General features: G+C 40.3%; 1 long non-coding RNA gene across 1 annotated transcript; it reads left to right on the forward strand.

The window, feature by feature from the left end:
• The first annotated feature begins 7,262 nt into the window (after positions 1 to 7,262).
• LOC133392238 (uncharacterized) lies at positions 7,263 to 9,023 on the forward strand. Its single transcript, XR_009765555.1, has 6 exons — positions 7,263 to 7,415; positions 7,521 to 7,587; positions 7,701 to 7,761; positions 7,972 to 8,231; positions 8,326 to 8,381; positions 8,463 to 9,023. It is a non-coding gene; the product is annotated as an uncharacterized LOC133392238 (long non-coding RNA).
• The last annotated feature ends 6,881 nt before the right edge of the window (positions 9,024 to 15,904 follow it).

Raw genomic sequence — 15,904 nt, forward strand, 5'->3', positions numbered from 1 at the left:
CATTTGGTTTCAATTAAACGAAGTTCAAAAAGATATCAGTATTTCAGTTAGACGTCAATTGTTTACTTATAGTTGAACAATGTTCAAAAGCAGCTTAAGATTATTTTATTTGAACTCGAAAACAGTACATCACTGGCAGCGTGTTCTGTCGAATATTTCGCTAGTCAATTGTTTCGTTTCGCTGTCGATCTTGCCTGCATGCGCTGTTGATCAAACTGGTTTGATGATCCATTTGTCCTAGGTTAGTCCAAAATGGTACGTTCTTTTTCACTTCTCATTTGCAAACAGATTAAAGATCACTGCTATCTTAACATTATATGAAGCATAACTGCAAACATTATCAAAGGTGTTGAAAATACTTTTTCTCATTTTCTCTCATTTTTTAACGTTTCTTAAATGAATGTAGTACTGCAGAACGAATTCTGGAACGACAGTTAAGGTACAACATTACCCGGCGCTCTAGCAGCAATCGAACACGACATCGAACATGAAAAATATATGGGATTTGACATGTTCGATTTGTTGGTTATCAAATCGAACATGTCAAATCCCATATATTTTTCATGTTCGATGTCGTGTTCGATTGCTGCTAGAACGCTGCCTTAAGGTGTGGACAACAGAAAAACAGCATAACATATGTCTTGGTTAAACGAATAAAGGTATGTAAAGTCATGTAATGATTTTCATTACATGCCCCGTAGTCTTCAAGAGCCCCAAAAAATGGAACCCCCGCTCGCAAGTAAAATTACTTGTCAATCCTTCTCTGAATGAGAACATTTCCCTGCTAGACCAAGCCTACATTTGTGTGACCGCTTAGAGCCTCCACTCATCTTAATCCGTCACTGTGTGTGATAAAAAATGTCGATAAAAGTGCATGAATACATAATTTCCAGTAAAATAGCTACAGAGTTTGGGTATTTTATGTATGACACATCTTTCAAAGGTAAATGTGTACAAGCATACACACTCAGATTTTGAACTATGCACGTTACGAGCGATTACACTAAGATTTGTATTTCTAATCAGTCGCAAACAAAGGCGGGTTCTCTGATAATTGAACAGATCAGTATCCGGAAGTATTGGTCTATAAGAAGTTTGACCTGAATCACTTTTAATGCAATAAGCAAAATTTTTTCTTGCATCTATCAACCTTAATCTTATTATTTATTTACGAAATTTTTACTTTCGTTATTGCATCTATCAACCTTAATCTTATAATTTATCAAAGCTTAAACATATATGTGTTATCTGTATGATATCATACAGATCAATGATAAAATCAACAATTGATATACACTTGCAAAAAAGTCGTTGAAAACAGCGACTAAATCGGCAGCTTTTCAAAACCCTTTGACTAACAACTTAACCTTACATGACGAAAATCTCGGGACTTTTCTTGGTGAAGACGTTTATTTAAAATTTATATAAAGTGTTTCAATCCCTCCAAGAATAAATAAAACCAATAATTGTTGATGATCTCGACACCACCGTCAACGAAGCAAAAAATTAAAGAGAGGAACATTGAGCTGTTTTGAATCTTTAACTTCCTTTTTTTACGATGTGAACAGTGAAGTACACAATCATCGGTAATTAAAATATGGGAGCTGTCCCGTAAAGCAATCGTCAACTCGTACGACTTGCAGGGTTTCGAATCATATAAGGGAATAGTTCAATCAGTTAGGAGAATGTTGCAAATCGGTAGGAGAATGTTGCAAGCACACTGTGTAAATTTGCAATCATATAGGGGAGTGTTGCAACCGACTAAGGGAATTTTGCAAGCATACTGTGGTGCTGTCATTAGGCTGTAGGTGGCGCTTTGGACACCCCAACACATTTTTGTTCATTTTACTTATTTATCATGCTTAATTATAACTCCGCGGTAGGATTTATTTAGTTTATCATGTTTGTTGGTCTTTTCAGAATAATACGCCCTATCTGTTACAAAACATTAAGATTGAAAGCCAATTATTCCTGGCTATCATATATGATAGTCATGACACTCAAAGTGTTAAAGAGCTATATGCATTTATCATTGTCAAGGGTATTTTGTGCCACATTCCGTTGTCCGGAAATCAGTGCGAAATAGAGCTCGTGGCCTTAAACTACCATAGCACAATATAAGGATTTTAAGGTATATGGATCACTAAAGCGTTTTCCAACACGTAAGACAAATCCTAACAAAAGAAAAACTTTTGAAACACATAAGTCACAGTGATCTTGAAGTGTCAATCTACTATCTAGCTGTACACCTAAATCACAAACTACATATGTGCGCGGACTTATGTCACATTCAACATTAAATTCTTATATCCAAACTTAAAATTAAAATTATTCTTAGTTTGCCAGGTTATTTTAGATTACATGATTGCAAATTTCCACAGTGTGCTTTACGTTGTGCAAAAATTTCCCAACTGATTGAACTATTCCCTTGTGTGATTCGAAACGCTGTAATAATATGTCCGTCATGGGATAAAGCCTTATATCCCCTCTCCACTGGCCCGAGCATATAATTGACTGCGTTCGAGCATATAATTGACTTTTCCGGCGAGATATTGAATAATTTCGGGAGCAGGTATATCATAGACAATTATGTATGAAACTACCCAAGAAAACAGACCATACCTAGAGTATTTTTGGTTTTCTTTTAATCGCTTTGATTTATATTGTCTTAAATGCGTCGATTACCTGACGTCATTTGAACGTACGTACGACGTTAACACGATCTTGAAATAATTTGAAATTGTTAGTAGGGTAGCTTGCCATAAACATGACATACACCATAATTTTCTAGCATAATATCAATGACGCAGCCTCATTACATTTTATGGAAAACTAACCTAGTTGTGCTATTCAGCACTATTGGCGCTGGCGATTATGTGCAGTCTGCTCTCGAGATACGCGTTTTATGCTTTCCCGAAACATCCACGTATCTGGAGTATCCTCGTACGTCGAATGTCACGTTTTGAACTATAATACATTTGATTTCTTAGTATCTTCATGACATTCAGTAATTTTATACACTTTATCATTTCAAGAATACGTCTCGTGTAGAAAATTCTGATATTTCAGAATTTTTATTGTTGTAATTACATGACATTAATATAATTCTTCATTCGTATAAAAAATCTATGCCTTTCATTTATTTCATCAGTCCTTCTCGTTCCATGCTGAAGCATGTTTTTCGAGCAGCCTGTCGAGCTGCACTCGTCGCCGATGCGGGCTGTAGAAGCTTTCGATGTGTTGGTGTGCGCGCCTACCATCCGCTGTACACCCAACCCACGTGATACTTGTTCTAAATTTTGATCTGTGATCTTCTAGTTTGTTGTTCGAAACACCACAAATTGTCGATCTTCACTTTACATTCATTTCATGCAGATATTTGACAAAGAAAGATGCATTTTATACCACGTTATACATTCACATATTGATGATTTTCTGCATACTAAGAACACATTCACACAGTCACAATCTACGCAGTCGATTGAAAGGATCCACAACATTATTTCCTGGCGGATCACGAAGAATGCAATAAAATAGCCTATCATAGTCGATTTTATCGCGTTTGTTCTGACACGATAAAACAGATGGTAAAACAGATAATGAGGAGATCTGTGGTGTATTATAGTGTTGTACAAGGAAAGACCAACATAGCTCAAAACAAGATGCACCATTCAAATCTCTTATACTCTTGAGCACCATTTTCGAAAATAAAGCTACTAACTAATTTCATAGTCAATTATTATACATTATATAACTACTAATCAATTCACTTAGCTATATTACAGGGATACGCATATGAACTTCAAAGATCTCCTTCACTGTAAAGATTACGCCGAAAACAATGGTCTCGAAACCTAATTAAAATGAGTTTTTATAATCACCTCTTAAAAGAACAAAAACAAAAACCAAACCCATACTGGTCCTGACTCCAATACATCACGATTTCTGGTTCGAGAACTGCACATGACCTAATGTCTTCAGGACCGGCGGTGACCCTATGGTAGGCCAGGAACCGATACTGATCCCAACCCGATCCAGGAAGTAATACTAATTATATCGGTCCTAGAACTGATCATGTGCCCATACCTCCCCTGGAACCTATCATAAACCCGTAACGGTGCTGGAACTGTTAATAAACACACTCCTGGAACCGATCATGAACCCCTACCAGCATTGGAACCAATCATAGACACAAAATGGTCCTGGAACATATCATGAACCCATTACGGTACTGGAACTTATACTGAACCCATACCGGTCCTGGAACCTATCATACAGGTGTATTCTAATCTTATAGTCGAGTCATCCGATATGAAACTACGAGCGAGAGGTGGAACGCTCTAAAAACAAAAATAATAAACTGTGCAAAAAATATAATCCCAACACGGCATAGAACGCAGGCATGCGCAGATGAATACATACGACTCAGACGCGACAAGAAACGAGTTCACCGCTCCAAGAAGCATGCTTTGGAACAGCAAAACATGCGGGAACTCGAGCAAACCAGAGAGGCGTACAGACCGACACCAAAGTTTTACCAAACGATAACAGGTCACCGAAACAACGTTGTACCTAAGGTAACCTGCTGTCGCAACAAGGATGGAGATCTGGTTAGTAACCAGCCAGAGGTCCTCTGTGCGGTGGGCTCAGTACTTTGATGAATTACTCAACGACCAGTTTAACGAACAGCTAGAAGCGACACTAGCAGATAGTGTCATGCTACTGCCACCTAGCATAGAAGAAACACGAAAGGCTATCCGACGGCTGAAAAATAACAAGGCATCCGGAACCGACGGAATTGCAGCTGAACTGGTCCAGAATGGAGGTGCACGACTAGAAAACGAGATTCATCAAACTGTTGCTGAGGTGTGGGATAGCGAATCGATGCCTTGTGATTGGAATCTCGGCATCATCTACCCCATATACGAGAAGGGAGATAGGTTGGACTACAACAACTACAGGGGTATTACGGTGTTGAATACCGCCCATAAAATATTCTCCCTGATCCTTCAGGATCGCCTTGTCCCGCACGTCGAAGAGATAGTCGGAAACTATCAAAGAGGATTCCGAAACGGAAAATCAACCACTGATCAGATCTTCACCATGCGGCAGATCTTGGAGAAGATGGCTGAATACAGAAACGACACATACCATCTCTTCATTGACTTCAAAGCCGCATATGATAGCATAGCCAGGGTAAAACTGTACGATGCTATGAGCTCATTTGGATTCCCGGCCAAACTGATAAGGCTTTTCAGAATGACTATGACCAACGTCACATGCCAGGTGAAGGTAGATGAAAAACTCTCAGGACCCTTTGCTACCACCAAAGGTCTGCGTCATGGGGGCGGGCTTGCCTGTCTCCTATTTAACCTGGCACTAGAGAGGGCCATCCGTGACTTCAAGATTGAGACTACGGGAACCATCTTCTATAAGTCATCCCAGATACTGGCATACCATGATGATATATACATCATTGGTCTGCGGCTCTCCTATGTAGCAGAAGCCTATCAAAAGATCGAGCAGGTGGCAGAGAACCTCGGATTGCAGATAAACGAGGCACAGACCAAACTGTTAGTGGCAACATCAGCGGGCCTACCAATAAATAGTCAGAATCTACGTAGGTGTTACGTGCAGATAGATCAACGCCCTTTTGAGTCGTCCCACAATTCACCTATCACTGGTCAAGCAACGACAATAGCATGGTAGCTGAGTTACTGGTTGCCAACCGGTCATTATACAGGCTGAGGAATCAGTTCACCTCAAAGCACCTGCCACGACGTACGAAGCTGACACTATTTAGTACCTATATAGTACCGGTACTCACATACGCCTCTGAGACACGGACACTGTCCAAATCTGACGTAACCATCTTTAATCATAAGCCGCGTTCGAGAGCAAGATGCTCAGAAGGATGACGCTATAATGACGCTATAAGCCGCTGTACGGCGACCTCACTGTCGTGCAGCGTATCCGATGGGCTTGCCATGTTATACGCATTAAAACGGACGATCTCGTCCATAAAGTCTTTTTAAACCGTCCACAAGAACAGAGGAGGCGTGGTAGGCCCAAATTGAGGTGGCAAGATAGCGTGGAGGCGTCCGCCAATAAGGCCGGGATAACGGACTGCCAGACGAAGGCGCGAGACCGTGAGCGGTTTAGGACACTCCTGAGACAGGCCAAGACCGCAAAGCGGTTGTAGCGCCAGATAAGTAAGTAAGTAAGTCGAGTCATCTCGACGTCGAGTTGATGAATTTTGTGTGTTCATTTGTAAGGAAAAGTTCACTTCGTAGTTCATTTTCCCGACTCGAGTAAAATCGAGTTCAGAATAGAAAAAACCTGATCTCATACCAATCATGGTACCAATCATGAACCCATACCGACCCTGGAGCATATCTTATCTTAATGGTCCTGGAACCTATCATGAACTCATACCAGTTCATACCATTCATCATGAACTCTTACCGGTCCTAGAATCTATCATGAACCCGTACTGGTCCTGGAACCTATCATGAACCAATACCGGCCCTGGAAACAATCATTAACCTATATTGACCCTGGAACTTATACTGAACCCATACCGGTCCACAAACCTATCATGAACTTATGCCGGTTTAGAAACTGATACTAAATCCATACCGGATTTGGAACTGACACTGAACCCATACCGGTCCTGGAACTACTCATGAATCCATATCAGTCCTGGAACTAAAAGTAATCCCATAAATGTCCTGGAATTGATGCTGCACTCATACCGGTCCTGGAACCGATCATGAGCTCATACTGATCCAGAAATAGCTAGCGATTTCATTTACTTTCAACAACTGTACCTTGAACTGTTCTGGATTCGGATTCGGAACGAGACTTAAACGTGGTTCGGGTATGTATCCGATACTATTCCAGTCCCGTTCGACAAACTATACCCGGTAGTAAATGTGCAGCGTATGAATAAGCGTAAGAAAATAGCCTAGGAAGCGGTAATTTATTATTATTTATTAGTTAATCTTCAACGGGCCAAAAGGCCTAAGATAGGTTACAAACAAAAATCACATAGCAAAATCAAGATTATTATCTCAGTTCACTGTTGCCACGGCAGTGTAGCCGGAGACGTTCTGGGTATTCTTTGAAATTGAGTAGTATATGTAAGGTGATAATAATGATAATAATCTTTTTGATTCGTGCTCTAAGCTTCACAAACTATGGATATGCTGTGAAACGCGAAAAATATTTGTGAACAATATCCACCAAATAAATGTGACTATGGCTGACAAAATCCTATCTCTACCTCCTCGTGGTGTCAGCCGGAATGTGCAGTATCAGTACTGCATATACCAACAGAGAGGGTCAGTGACGTTAGTGGTTTCCTGTACTGTATTCGTGCCCGTTGACCGTATCAATCCATCGACAGGTTGAGCGTAAGTTTCTGGCCCAGTCTGAACTATTCTCCTGTGCCCTACGGAAATACGGCAATACATCACTTTGAGATCATTCACAAAAACAACATACTGCTTTCTTTTCAGCATGCATCTTGTCGACACAAATTGCATGAATCAAATGGCGTCTATGACATTCATCAACCAAATCAAGGTAGGTTATTTGCACAATTCTCCCTCAACCATAAATCCCATTCAACCATATTTCCATTCATAATTACCGCAGTATCCCAAGCTAACAAATTGGAATATAATCTTAACCTTCAGCAAAAGTTCGAGCAGGCTGAACTGTGAACTGGAGCTCGAGGCACACCTATCAGGCTTAAAGGTAAATTTGTTTTCTGCACTTCAAAGTCATAACATACTAAACGATGTTTATGTTTGCTTCCCGCTCTCGCTCTTTTTTTTTCTTTATCACTGTACCTCTCTCACTCACTGTTTACCGCTCTTCCTCTTTCTCGATCTCTATCGATCGCTTTCTTACTTTTTATCTCACATTCCCGTCATTGACATGACCCGCTCAACAATAATTCTCCAGACTCGCCCTTGATGCACGGTGACCCCCATACTACGCAGGACTGACTATCCTGCTATGGGTTATATAAAATTAATTATGTTTGGCGGGAATCATCAAAATAAACCATTTTAGAAGCTAATAAGAAGTCATTATAAAAACGATAAAAAAAATAGAAAAACGCATAAAATTCATTGAAAAAAAAAACAACTCAACTTAGTATAACACCAATGGATCGGAAGGATGTACACCGCAGCAGTTTGCTCGAAATTGTAAAATAACAGGTATGGCAGCAACTAACATTACATTAGAAGCTTCGTTGAAAGTGTGAAGTAACGGTGTAACTTAGCGAGATTTTATGTTGTTACTCCCCTACAGTGCTTACAAATTCGAGGCCGCTGGTGGAAAACCTCATCAACTAACATCGATCGATCGTAAGTACATTCCACTAGCAAAGTGCACTGTGTGGTGCCTTATCACTAATGGACATGTATTGTATGTATGCTTCTTTTCAGCAATATTTCGTTCTGCGCACAAAATGGCTACACAGTTTTCTGCCCCTCTTGAGTATGCGTCTCAAGCCCTGGTTTGAAAGCTGGCAACTGCCAAGAACGTATATTTACATTTTAGTTTGTAGTATTTGCGCATATTGATTAGCACGCAAGCAGTTTTACATATTATAGAGTGTTTTAACATTTTATCGTTTTATTTCTTTACTTCATTATCTGAATTAGCGGTCTTAGTTAAGAACAAGAAAATTACTAATTAGATTTCTATATTAGTGTCATAAGGCGTACAATTGCTGATTCTTCATGTTATTCTCATTTTGTTGCATTATTTTCTTATCAAGTGTGTTTCTAGTTTTAAAAAGCTGTTATATGTAAGGCTTCAAAGTATGTTTGTAGTTAACTTTAAAGTATGTAAAGTATGGATGTAGTTTTTAAAAGCTGTCAATGTGCAACTGCATGTTATCGACAATAACACCAGTCCTTCATGCACATGGCAATACCACCCAGCCATTAGTTGCATCAAAACAATAAACTCTCGAAGCGCCTACCTGGTTACCTGCATACAAAGGGGCATTTTCCTTTCAATCACAAACAACGATGTTTGCACATCAATGGTAGTGCCGATGTGTTCCAGCACCTGCTGCGTGTATTACCGGGTACCTCTGCTGTCTGAGCACCGGCCGGTGGCACACTAGCAGCTTGCCAGTCTTCCCCTACTTCTCTCTAGGTTTCTCCAGTAAATATTCGAATGTACTACTACGATAATTGAAATGGCTACAAGCAGGCGTGCCAAGTGGGAAGAACCATCGTTTGAGCCAAGATGAATCGTGTGAGTTTCTTTCCGCAGTGCCATCCTGAGCTATAAGTAAACATTTGACGTCTAGCTGAAATAGTCATTCCTTTCTGAACATTGTTCAATCATAACTACATATTTGCTTTCCCAAAATTAACGTACATTTATATTACCCGGGTTCGTCTCCTCGATGAACATTTTGTTGAAATTCAATTGTTTGGAGTCTAATTTAAATTGATGTTGTAGTAATTTAATAGTAAATTATTAATGTAAAGCATTGAAAGTATTGGGAAGAATTATTGGAAAATTCATTCAAATTATTTTTGTAAAAGAAGGCACAAACAAAATTCTAAACTCCATACACAAAACGAATAAAGTTAAGGGTATCATTTGGTTTCAATTAAACGAAGTTCAAAAAGATATCAATATTTCAGTTAGACGTCAATTGTTTACTTATAGTTGAACAATGTTGAAAAGCAGCTTAAGATTATTTTATTTGAACTCGAAAACATTACATCACTGGCAGCGTGTTCTGTCGAATATTTCGCTAGTCAATTGTTTCGTTTCGCTGTCGATCTTGCCTGCATGCGCTGTTGATCAAACTGGTTTGATGATCCATTTGTCCTAGGTTAGTCCAAAATGGTAAGTTCTTTTTTACTTCTCATTTGCAAACAGATTAAAGATCACTGCTATCTTAACATTATACGAAGCATAACTGCAAACATTATCAAAGGTATTGAAATACTTTTTCTCATTTACTTACTTACTTATCCTGCGCTACAACCGCTTTGCGGTCTTGGCCTGTCTCAGAAGTGTCCTAAACCGCTCATGGTCTTGCGCCTTCGTCTGCCTGTCCGTTATCCCGGCCTTAATGACGGACGCCTCCACGCTATCTTGCCACCTCAATTTGGGCCTACCGACCAATTTGTGAACGGTCTAAAAAGACTTTACAGGCGAGAACGTCCGTTTCCATGCGTATAACATGGCAAGCCCACCGGATCCTGGCGAGCTTGATACGCTGCACGACAGTGAGGTCGCCGTACAGCGGCTTATAGCGTCATTATAGCGTCATCCTTCTGAGCATCTTGCTCTCGAACGCGGCTAAGATGGTTACGTCAGATTTGGACAGTGTCCATGTCTCAGAGGCGTATGTGAGTACCGGTACTATATAGGTACTAAATAGTGTCAGCTTCGTACGTCGTGGCAGGTGCTTTGAGGTGAACTGATTCCTCAGCCTGTATAATGACCGGTTGGCAACCAGTAACTCAGCTACCATGCTATTGTCGTTGCTTGACCAGTGATAGGGGAATTCTGGGACGACTTCAAAAGGGCGTTGATCTATCTGCACGTAACACCTACGTAGATTCTGACTATTTATTGGTAGGCCCGCTGATGTTGCCACCAACAGTTTGGTCTGTGCCTCGTTTATCTGCAATCCGAGGTTCTCTGCTACCTGCTCGATCTTTTGATAGGCTTCTGCTACATAGGAGAGCCGCAGACCAATGATGTATATATCATCATGGTATGCCAGTATCTGGGATGACTTATAGAAGATGGTTCCCGTAGTCTCGATCTTGGAGTCACGGATGGCCCTCTCTAGTGCCAGGTTAAATAGGAGACAGGCAAACCCGTCCCCCTGGCGTAGACCTTTGGTGGTAGCAAAGGGTCCTGAGAGTTTTTCATCTACCTTCACCTGGCATGTGACGTTGGTCATAGTCATTCTGAAAAGCCTTATCAGTTTGGCTAGGATTCCAAAAGAGCTCATAGCATCGAACAGTTTTATCCTTGCTATGCTATCATATGTGGCTTTGAAGTCAATGGAGAGATAGTATGTGTCGTGCCTGTATTCTGCCATTTTCTCCAAGATCTACCATGTAGCTTACAAGACTTATTTGGTGGTCACTTTTCCGTTTCGGAATCCTCTTTGATAGTTTCCCACTATCTCTTAGACGTGATGGACAACACGATCTTAAAGGATCAGGGAGAATATTTTATAGGCGGTATTCATCACCGTAATACCCCTGTAGTTGTTGTAGTCCAACCTATCTTTCTTTTCGTATATGGGATAGATGATGTCAACATTCCAATCACAAGGCATGGATTCGCTATCCCACACCTCAGCAACAATTTGATTAATTACGTTTTCTAGTCATGCACCTCCATTCTGGACCAGTTCAACTGCAATTCCGTCCGTTCCGGGTGCCTTGTTTTAGCCGACGGATAGCTTTTTTTGTTTCTTCTATGCTAGGTAGCAATACAATGACACTATCTGCTAGTGGAGCCTCTAGCTGTTAGTTAAAATTCATCAAAGTACTGAGCCCACCACTAGAGAACCTCTGGCTGGCGACAGCAGGTTACCTTAGGTACAACATTGTTACGGTGACTTGCTATTGCTTGGTAAAACTGTTGTGTCGGTCCGTACGCCTCTCTAGTTCGCTCGAGTTCCCGCATGTTTTGCTCTTCCAAAGAATGCTTCTAGGAGCGGTGGACTTGTTTCTCGTCGCGTCTGAGCCGTATGTATTCATCTGCGCATGCCTGCGTTCTATGCCGTTGTTGCATTGTTCGTTATGCATTATTCTTACGTTCAATCACTTGTCTGCATTCATCGTCGAACCAGCCAGATTTGGTGTTGCCACGACGTGGTGGGAGTGTATTTTTGCACAGTTTATTATTTTTGTGTTCAGAGCGTTTCTGTTGTTTTCTGTTGGATAGTAATTTCTCTTAAGGAGCCCGTGTTGAGCCGAAGCAGCTTGTTTTCTCCGCTCCATTGGCGCGGGGGCGGGCGATTCTACAACCGATAACAAAGACTAACAAGTAATCATCAGACATTTTACAGACTTGACTGTCGTCGGCGGCTTACTAACACGTAGTCTATCTGATTAAGGGTGTCTCCATCCAGGGACACTAACGTGATATTTTGGATGTCCCTGCGCGCAAATGTGGTACTTCCGACGACGAAACGAATTTTCCAAGGCATGCGATATAACATTTTCCTATGGAATATAACTCATACTTTGTTCCTATTCCTACCAGGTAATCTCTACAGGTTCACTCTTATTTCTTGTCAAAGACTTAGTCCATGTTTTCAACTATAGACCATACAGTGCAAAGCCCGGTTATGTAGTATTTTGATAGCAATTGTTTTTTCTGTTCTTATTCACATGAGATTCAGTGAGCGTAGTACGTAGAGATGGACCAGGTTGTGAAGTAATTTACGTTTGCAAAGTTTTAATAAACACCTTCACTATGTATCCTTTAAATTTCCTTTTAAATTCTGTCACATATCTCTTTCTCTATTACGTTTCAATCGCCTGTCCCTCTAGATGCACATCTTTGTTTCACTGCTGGTTACTAACTAAGTGATGTGTCCTCATAATGAGGACATTGAGTGTTTGTTTCTTTTTTTTATTTTTGAACAATAGAGAAGTGCAGAAAGTGTGCAACCGAAACCTAAATCACGCGCAAGAAAATGTCAAATGAAAAAATAGAGAGTAATGTGTAAAGTAGAGTTAATAGATGAGTAATCTGATCAGAGTAGTAAGTGCCGATTATGTGACTCAACTGCTTGAGAAAAAGTATCAAAAATGCTAATTTTCTATTATGATCCGTGTTAGAGAACTCGATTTGTTTCTGGTTTGATATATAGAACTGAACGAAGGTCATTTGCATTACCTGACTCAAACGGAGACCGTTTTTTGTCCAACAGCTTTCCGTTAGGTTAAAACTACGGAAAGCGTTTTGTTTTACGGTTTAACTACTAAATACATGCAATACGTTTGGTTAAAAAATATGTAATTACATTCAGAATGGATTTTTTGTAATTATTTACTTGAAAAGGGTGGAAATAACAAAATGCACAGAAATTTGAGAAACGCATCAAAAACGCTACTTTGCATGGCATTGCCAAAAATATTTTAAGAACAATGATACGCCACACGTATAAATAATTATAAATTGGTACGATACTTCCTGCGTTCCGCGATGCAGTTTGTTTCAACTAACAAAGCCATTTGAGATCAATTTGGCAGCAATGTCTCGAGTCAACGAAAGAAGTCTCTAACAAGCTTGTATAATACCGATTTTGTTTCAGTTCGTGTAGCGCGGTTTTGTTTGATACTTTTCCGTTTGAATCAGATAATCGACACTGTAGTCTGCTTAGAGGACTTGCTCTTCTGTTTCATAGTTTGCACATGCTGCAACAGTCGTTGCTTTTCAAGCGAAATGATCCAAGCAGCCATGCAGTAACGCACCGTTAGTCGTTACTAGAATTTGTATTATAGGTGCTACCGAGTTTTAACCGTTACTTTTGCTTTTGCTGTTGCTTATGTCAACCATAATCTTATTATTTATCAGGGCTTCAACATGTATAAGTGGTACTCCTTCATCCCTGAGTGGTGCAACATAAGTGGTACTCCTTCATCCCTGAGCTACAATGGAGTAACTAGTACTGATACGTCCGATATTTCCAATACTTTTGCCAACCGCTTCGCTGATGCATTCACTGTTCCAGTCGATGACCGAAACTTACTTGCAGAGGCCACCAGCAATACGCTTTCCGATGTGATTGATTTTATTATACTGCCGATTGATGAAGTTACTGTAGTTCATACACTCAATAATCTAAAACCGACTACTTCATCTGGACCTGATAACGTTCCAGCGTACATCTTAAAACACTGCCGACACTCGGTTGCACCCATCTTATCGAAAATAATTAATGCTTTATTAGCGCGAGGAATCTCCCCGGTGTCATGCAAACACGCTCGAATGGTTCCGATTTCATAAGAGGAACCGCCGTCTTGAAATTATCGAGGTATAGTCTCTCTCTCTCTCTCTGCGCATGTGCTAAGGTGTTTGAACTACTTCTGTACAAACCGCTACTCACTGCGGTATTGTTGTTAGTATGGTTTAGAGAGGCTTTGGCTCCTGCGGAGTTCTTTCGCCTCTTTAACTCACTGCGGTACACAACTATTTGAGCCCGAGTCAGCGCGGTTTTTTTTTACCAAAGAGGTCTTCCACAACTAATCTTGTCGAATTTGTTGGTTACTGTTTCGACAACATGGACTGTGGAATCCAAGGTGATGCTGCATATATCGACTTTAAGGCCGCGTTCGATAGCATTTCGCATGTTATTCTGCTTTCAATGCTTTAAAAAACTGGGTTTCGCTGATAACCATATTACCTGGCATCGTTCCTACTTAACCGGTCGCTTATATCACATAAGTATCGAACCTCATCGCTCTCACACCTTTACCAGTTCGTCCGGAGTCCCTCAAGGAAGTAATCTGGGCCCATTACTTTTTCTCATCTTTATCAACGATCTATCGTTTGTGCTACCGACGGGCCTACACCTCATGTACGCCGACAATGTGAAAATATTTCTGCCAGTGAAAAATTATATTGACTGTCAACGCCTCCAGATAATCCTTGATGATCCTTGGTGATAGTTGGTGCATCAGAAACGGACTAGAAGTATTTGTGGATAAATTCCAGTGCATTTCATTCAGTGCAAAGCCCTCTCATATTTAATTACTCGATGAGAGACTCGCATCTGGTTCGGACGTTATGTATTCGCGACCTGGGAGTTTTACTACACGATAAACTATCATTTCGTGCTCATATCGACAGTGTTATCGCGAAAGGAAACCAACTGCTTAACCTTATAACGCGCACCTGCAGTGAATTTATTAATCCCATGTGCATCGTTTCGATTTACTGTTCCGTTGTACTATCTTGTCTTGAGTACTGTTCTCCGGTTTGGTAGCCGTTTACTGTTGGTGATATCAATTGACTTGAAGCCTTGCAAAGGAAAATCACTAGGTACGCAATCCGTCTCCTTCCTTGGCAATCTCACCATACTAGACCTTCCTACCATCAGCGATGTCTGCTTCTCGGACTCGAATCATTTAGCAAACGGCGTCGAAATGCGCAGTGCGTGTTTATCTTTCGGCTACTCAACGGTGAGATCGACTCCCCCGCACCCTTAGATCGAATCATTTTATTTGCTCCCTCTCGAACAGTGCGGTCCGATTTCCATCCCCGCACCCCCCGGACATGAAATAACCATGGTTAATGTCATCCCATGCTTCGTATGTCATCGGAATTTAACGATGTATTAGAGTTACTCAATTTCTGTTTGTCCACGTCAATGTTTAAAGAAAAATTGAGGTTGCGTGATGTGTAACGTGTATGCCTGATGTATGTGTGTTATTATTTATAATATAAACGATTAGACCAATAGGTCCGTCTGTTAAATAAGAAATAAATAAATAAGTAAAAATAATTGTATGTCATTATATGTATCTTGACAACGTAAACAAAATTTAAAAAATACTGTTCAAATAGATAACAGTTGTCGAAAACCACAACTAAATCGACTGCCTTTCTCAACCTTTTTACTAACATCTTATATGACAGTTTTCCTTAATCTTCATCTTAATGTTTAATAATGTTTAATAATAATGTTTTTAACACCACTGACGTCTAGGTATAAATTAAAGAGAGAAACATCGAGCTCAAGCTTCTTAGAATCTTTTTTACGATGTGAACAGTGAAGTACAATTTTTTTTTTTCGGGAGGTACGGTATTCGCGTATTGCTGAAGTACATATTTTTAGGAGGAACGGTCCGAAAAGGCCGTATTGCTTAAGAAAAGT

Source organism: Anopheles gambiae, chromosome X, assembly GCF_943734735.2.
Source record: "Anopheles gambiae chromosome X, idAnoGambNW_F1_1, whole genome shotgun sequence".
Taxonomy (NCBI): Eukaryota; Metazoa; Arthropoda; class Insecta; order Diptera; family Culicidae; genus Anopheles; species Anopheles gambiae.